The following is a 7,474-nucleotide window of genomic DNA, read 5'->3' on the forward strand; positions in this document are numbered from 1 at the left end:
GAAAGAAAGAAAGAAAGAAAGAAAGAAAGAAAGAAAGAAAGAAAGAAAGAAAGAAAGAAAGAAAGAAAGAAAGAAAGAAAAGCATTTATTAGTTGGGTTCCATGTATATTTCACTAATATAACTGTGTGTGTGCCTGTGTGCATGCATGTGTCTTCACATATGTATTTGTCTTCCCAGACAGTAAGAAGTGAGCAGAATGAGGCAGTGGACATACATACAATTTATTTAACTTCCTAATGTGGACTTCATGAAAGAGAGAGACAAAGAGTTTAAAAATCTCATTCTATTCACTCCCCACCTCTGAGGCAGAATCACCTCCTCATTCAAGAGGAAATCCCAGCACTTCCTCTAGTGTAACAGGCTGCCTATGGATCACTGCCCTATTGTTATCGTTAATTATGTTCTTGGGCTTATGCTGAAAAATATAATGCATTGCATGGAACAACAATGAATCAACTCATTTTGTGAAATAGAACGCATATTTATAATTAGGCTTCAAAAAATTACCCCTAATGATAGAGTGAAGGTGTGTATGCCTGCCACACAGGTGGATCTCGGAGTCACAATAAACTCTCCTGCTTTGCCAGTCACGACACGAATTCCTAACCACCCTATAAATTAGCTTTATGCTGTACCAAACTCCACTCATAAAAAAAAAATGACATTAAGGTTTCCTAGGTAACTAATGCATTTCCAAAGGGAATAGGTCTCAGGAGACAAAGAGGGTAGGGAAAAGGATGGGGGAGGGGAAGAAAAACTTAAAAAAAAAAAAGCATTCGATTAGGCCCATGTGACATAAACAGAATATTTCACAGGGAGAAACCATAAAGTTTTACTGTGTGTGTTTGACATAGATATGGCATCGCCATCAATTCCATCTTTGGACAATAAAATACCCCATAGCCGGTCCTCCTATTACATATGCCAGTGTTTCTTCTTGCAGATTCAGTTATAGACTGAGAAACCTTGACCCTTCAATTCAACTGCTGGGCTGTACCCTTGATGAGCCAGCTAACCCGAGCCTGTCTTTCCACCCGTGTATTGAGATGTCACCAAATGACAAGATGAAAGGGAGAAGTGAGGTCATCACTATGGGCCCAGAAACCAAGAACTTCGGTGCGACCATCACAGAAACGCTTCCCTCATACCAGAAGCGATGGCCTTTTTGATCATAGTCATTTGTGAGAGATAAAGATCCCCAGGCCTTTGGTGATTATGTCTACAATGGGGACTCATTAGGCTGTTCGATACATCCTATCCAAGCTTTTATGGGGTCTGTGACAGTGACTCTTCATTGTTCACTTGAGAGTTTAAGATCACTTCGGAAACAACCCCAGGGGTGTGTCTATGAGGGTGGTTCCAGGATGTTTAACTGGGGGTGGGGGTGGGGCAAAGATATGCCTTGGCTGTAGGAAGCACCATTCTGTGGGCTGAGGTTCCAGACTAAAAACAATAGGAGCCTGCCAATAGTGAGTGGACACCAGCATGCATTAACCTGGGCTTCTTGATTGCACACACACACACACACACACGCACATGCACATGCACACGCACACGCACACACAATGTAAACAGTACCTTACACCCATGCAAACAGGAACGCCCTGCCAGGAGGGACTGGTACTCCATATCAGAAGCCAAAACAAACCCTTCCTTCCTTAAGCTGATTTCGTTAGGTGTTTTGGCACAGCAACAAGAAAAGTAATTACTAGGCTGTCCCATGTAGAGTTGCTTTTAAAAACTCCTTTTTAGATTTGCTTTTATTTGTGGGTATATGTGTGTTTCTCTATGTGTGCCACATGTGAGCAAGTACCCTTGTAGGCCAGGAATGCATTACAGAACCCACAGAAGCAGCTTGCCAGCGATCAAGGTTGCCTGGGAGTTTGGGAGAAGATAGGCAATAGAGGCTGTGAGCAGAATTTCATCCAGTCTAACTGTGAGCCATATAGGTGAGCATGTCTTACTCCAGGACAGTGACTTGTCATATAGGAGAGTGATTCCTCTATTGATCCATCCTCCAAGTAGACTTCTCTGTGAAGGCAACTGGTCATGACAGCTTAGGTAAGAGAGCTATCACAGACCTGCTAGACAAAGCCTTTGGTGCCAGGGTTCTAAGAAATTTATCTAAGGGGTTAGACCATTGGCTTTGCTCCAATGGTTGAAAAGACGTTTAAATCAAAACTCCTTGCATTTGCAGAATCAAGACATGGAGGGAGAAAGTGGTCGAGCCCCGAGACTGTAATAACTCATAGGTGAATGCCTCCCCAGAAATTATGGGATCTGAACCTGAACCTGTAGATAGTGGGTGGTTAGCTACGTACGTGTGTTTTATTTGATTTCCACCCAGTAGCAACTGGTCACTCATAAAATGTCTGCCCATTTAGCACAGAAACAGACTTAGATGTCACCTCTGAAGCCTGCCTGTGGGCAAGCTTCAGAATCTGGAGCTGCTTTCAGATAATAACCACAAAGCACACGATTTGCATGCTGTCTCTTTTTCGAATCCTCTTCTCCGCCTCCAATAAAGGGTGAGAGGCTCCTCTTGGTTCTCCCCACGCCTTAAGAGGTCTCCCATAGGTAGCTTGCAAAAACAAGCCCCAAAACCTAGAAATCACAGCTTTTGACATGGAGAGAATTACTTTTCAAATTACAATAGTCGTCTCTTCACCCATGTTCACCACCCATCTGACCCCAGAGACACCTTTAAAAGAAAGCAAACCAGAGAGGCGAGCAGCAGATTGGAAATGTACAGCCTTCTACGCATAGCTGTTAATAAATCAAAAGCAGTGAGTTTTGCCCAGAGTTAGCAGGGAGTCTGTGGTTAATGACAATGGAATCAGACCTGGCAAGGGATCACAAGATGACACACTGGTCCACACCCCTTATCTCAAGTTGGAAAACAGAGACTGGCTGCCATGTGGAGCCAGCACATGAATGGCTTGCATTCTTTTGGAGCTGGAAGGTGTCTGAGAGTTTCCTAGTCAAGTCCTTCATTTCACAGAAGGAGTCATCGTGATACAGGGAAGTGAAGGGACTTGCCTGAGAACATACAGAAAATCAGACTCATCAGTGAGTGTGTGGTGCCCACACTCCTGATTCCCAGCATGCTCGTTTTTCTGCCTGTTCAATCCCAAGAGACACGTGATTATTTCCTCCAGGGTACCTTCTGTCCACCACTCTCGATTTCCTATCATTTCTTTTTGCCTCCCTTTATTTATTTCAACCTATTTTAATATTTCATTTCCTTTACATTTTTCCTTTTTGATGACTGGCCAAACTTGAAAGAAAGCATGTAGAAGGCAAAGTTAAAGCGAGAACTGGAAGGGTTTTAATCGAAGGGAGGTTAAAGCGATAGCTTTGTCTTAGTGATGGTGACATAAGGTTGGCTCTTTCTGAAGATAGCACTTTATAGTGGTCTTTCCTCATTCTTAGAGAATTTAATGGATGCCTGAAGTCTCAAAGTGTGTGTGTGTGTGTGTGTTGTTGTTGTTGTTGTTTTCTATGCATATGACTATGACAAGATTTAACATGTAAATACAATACAGTAAGACTAACAACCAATAACAAAACAGAACAATTACAGCAGGGTACTGTTGTGAAAGCTATTTTAAATTTATGAGCTTTATATTTCTGAAATTTTCCATCTAAGATGTTCAGATTCTTGTTGGCCATGGGTAATGACAACTGGAAAAGTGGGGCTCTCTCCACTTAGATAATCTCTGTCTAAGTGTTGATGGTTGTTACAGATGACCTTACAAAGCTCCCATCTAAAAACTGTTCACCATTTCCTCTTTTGCTTCCTCGTCTTCTTCTCTGTATATTAAAAAGTGACCAAATGGTTCATTTTACTAAAGCAATATTTGGTAAGAAATTTAGTTTCAATTTCCAACAAAAGCTGGCAGATCTACAAGATCTCCAGGAGAGGGCTAGTGTGGATAGCTGGGAGCTTTAGGGAGCTGACATCAAGTGAAGTCCAAGGTGAAGTCTCAGAAACACAGAATTCCCCTAAACAGAACCACTCACTGCCTCCATAGCTCTTGAGTTGTTCTCTGTGACTCTGAGGTGATCTTGGGCATAAAACTGCCTTGAAGTAAGACTGTGTGAGGGGTTCAAGGTTGTTTGGGTAGCTGATCAGTCAAGATCCCTTCATAGTGTGAGAACCACATGCTAGAGATCTGGTGCCTTGAATACATGTGGGTACCTTCTCCAAGTCTGTCACTGATATAATGTAGAATTATTTTGGGCTGTGCCTGGATAAACACTTTTAAATTTAATAGTGATATTTACATTGTATTAATCCATCAAATCTATTTCTAGAGATGTAAAACTTCCCTAAAGTACTTTTATTGGGAAACTTGACTTCTGGCTATGTAGGCTAATTTGTAATATGTAGAGCTTTCCTTCAAGAATATCTTTAAAAGCTGGGAAAATACTTTAAAAGTCATTTGAAGGTTCCATTTATGGCTTGGCTGAGGAAACTCTGGAACAAATCTCCAACATTTAAAAACTATGTCCCAGGACTTGAGGGTGAAGGTAACTGGACTGTGCAAAAGAAGCTGGGTACAGGGTGAAAGTATCTTTCATCTTTGTTTTGTGGTTAAGGGTTTTAGGCTTCTAGTTTAAGAGCAAGCCATAGTTGGGTCATGAAGTGGGAACAAGTTACAGATGATGAAGAAAAGGAAAATTCCCAGTCGTACCTGAGATATCAACTGTCCTCTTTAGGAAATGAGAACAACATTTTAAAAATGTCAGTAAAGAGAAAGATGGTCCTCTATGCAACTCTGACCCCATTGCCATCTGTGGAACACCACACTGATTTGTTCAAGATACACATTCTGTTCAAGGATGTGTGGTCTGTTTATCACAACAAGCTGTGTGCTGGACACAGGTCATGTCCCAATCAAGTCAAAGAAAGAATATAAAATTAAGCTAGAAATCCATAAGAGGAGGAAAGGCCAGCAAGCTGTTGAGGTAGAGAAACCATTCTCAGCAATAATGAGGGAAAACTATAAATACACAGAATAGCAAGAGTGGATTTCAAAGATGTTATGCTCAGTCAAAGATGCTTTGAAGAAAATATTTTATCTGATTTGTCACTTTTTAAAAACTAGGTTTTAAAAAATGATGTGCATATATGTTCCCCTTGTGTGTAGGTGTATGTGTGTGAAAGTGCGGATATCCATGGAGACCAGAAGAGGGTGTGAGATCTTCTAACCCTAGAGTTTACAGGGGGGTGTGAGGTGCCTGGTGTGAGTACTGGGAATTGAACTTGAGTCTTGTGAAAGCAGGATATGCTCTTAACCTCCGAACCATCTCTCCAGCCCTCTGATTCTGCTCTTAGAAAGTTCTAAAGCAGCCAGCAGGAAGAATCTGTTATACACTTACCTCTGCAGTGGGAGGAGTGAGAATTGACTGGAAAGAGATACTAAGGAATTTCCTGGAATAATAATAGTTTAGATTACAGGGTACACATTTGTCAAAACATTCAATGTTCATTTAAGGTATATGCCATTTATTTTATGTACACGTTGTATCTAATGATAAATATCCATTAAAAAATATCGAATTCAACTTAATTAAATGCAAGCAGAAGTATTTAAAGAAAGAAGTCCTGATGTCCTTTATTTATTCTGAAATTCATCAAAGAATGAAGATGGATTGGTGAACAGAGGGATGAGTAGATAGAGAGACACAAAAGAAACCAAGTGTTGTAAATTCAGATGGTAGAATCTAGTCTGCAGATATAACCATTCAGTATAATATTACCTTTCCCTTACATCTGAAATTCCCATAATGAAGAGCGGAATGAAGATGAGCGCATTTTGAAATAACTGGACAGCAGCCAGATCATCGTGAGTGTGAGGGACAGGATCTCTGGAAGGGGACGGTGCAGGAAGAAGGAGGCTCAGCCTTGATGCACTTCCCCCTGAGTCACAGGCAGGTTTGTAAGTGGTGGCTGGGAAGACATGACTGATATGAGCTTCAACAGTCTTTGCAGGCTCCAGAGATGGACATTGGAGTTAAGATTCACCAAGGAACAGTGCCTCTGAGTAGTGACTTTTGCAAGCCCCGCTTAGTGCCAGGAAGGAAACAAAGCAGAAATACCTCTAAAAGGAGAGAAATTCAGGTATTAAACATCTCAATCCGAAGATGAATTTTCTTCAGTCTGATTGCATCATAAAGACAAAGGAAAATTTTTATTGTTTTAAAAGAAAAGAACAGTGTGCTTTAAATGATTTGTACAATTCTATCTATGCAATCTATATCCTTCAGTTGTGAATTATTAAGAAATGGGTCCAAACCATCAAGGACCTAAAGAAAAAAATCATAACACATGTATAAGTGGTGTCCTACAGGAAAGGATATGTGAATCAGAAGAGATCACATCACAGTGTTAGGAAACGAATGGAAGACACCGATTGACATGCCCAAGAAATTAAGCAAAACTGAGTGTGTATAAATAAAAAGAAAAGCACCTTTCCCTCTGGGAAATTGTAGCAAATCCATTGAAAACAAAAATGGAAAGAAAAAGTCATCAAAGAAAAGTCATAAAAGCATACCTTATATTCTGTTGCAGCCAGAAGATGGGGTGGTGAGGCAACAAAGGAACATAAATAACAGTAGAAAATAGATGGAAATCTCAAATCTTTTATCTAGGATCAAAAATATTCTTCAAAATGGCTGAAATAAAGTTTCCCTTGGACGATTGAAATTTGAGGAGTTCCTTGTTGAAGAATGTGCAGTCATGGAATGATAATGGCAGTTGCTCTGGCATGGTGGAAATGATTTCATAGAAAAGATGGAGATGAGAACGAAGTGATACAGCGATGTAAGACTTAAGTATGAGGGGGATGTGACTGTGTACCAGCAATGGAGCTGTGCCTTGTAGACTTAAATCGCTGTAAGCAGACAAAAGACAAGCGAGCTGTGAGTGGGTGAAGGACTGAGATGCATTCTTTGGGAAGGGATAAAATGCTTGGACACAGTGGACTCTAAACACTGGAGTTTAGGGCACTGAAGAGGAGCTTAGTGGTTAGGAACACTTGCTGCTCTTGCAGAGCTCCTAGCACTGGTTCACAGCACCCACCATGTGGAAGCTCACCGGAACTGAAGCTTCAGAGGATGTCTGAGAACTCTTGTGGCCTCTGTACACTGAAGACAATACACTTATACAAACAAAATAAGATAAAAATAAATAAACAGTTTCTATAATTAATATTTTAATAAATATATAATTTTCAAGCAACATGTACTGGTTAGTTTTGTGTCAACTTGACACAGCTGGAGTTATCACAGAGAAAGGAGCTTCAGTTGGGGAAGTGCCTCCACAAGATCCAGCTGTAAGGCATTTTCTCAATTAGTGGTCAAGGGGGAGAGGCCCCTTGTGGGTGGTGTCATCTCTGGGCTGGTAGTCTTGGGTTCTATAAGAGAGCAGGCTGAGCAAGCCAGGGGAAGCAAGCCAGTAAAGAACAT

Source organism: Mus caroli, chromosome 6 (genome assembly GCF_900094665.2).
Source record: "Mus caroli chromosome 6, CAROLI_EIJ_v1.1, whole genome shotgun sequence".
NCBI lineage: Eukaryota > Metazoa > Chordata > Mammalia > Rodentia > Muridae > Mus > Mus caroli.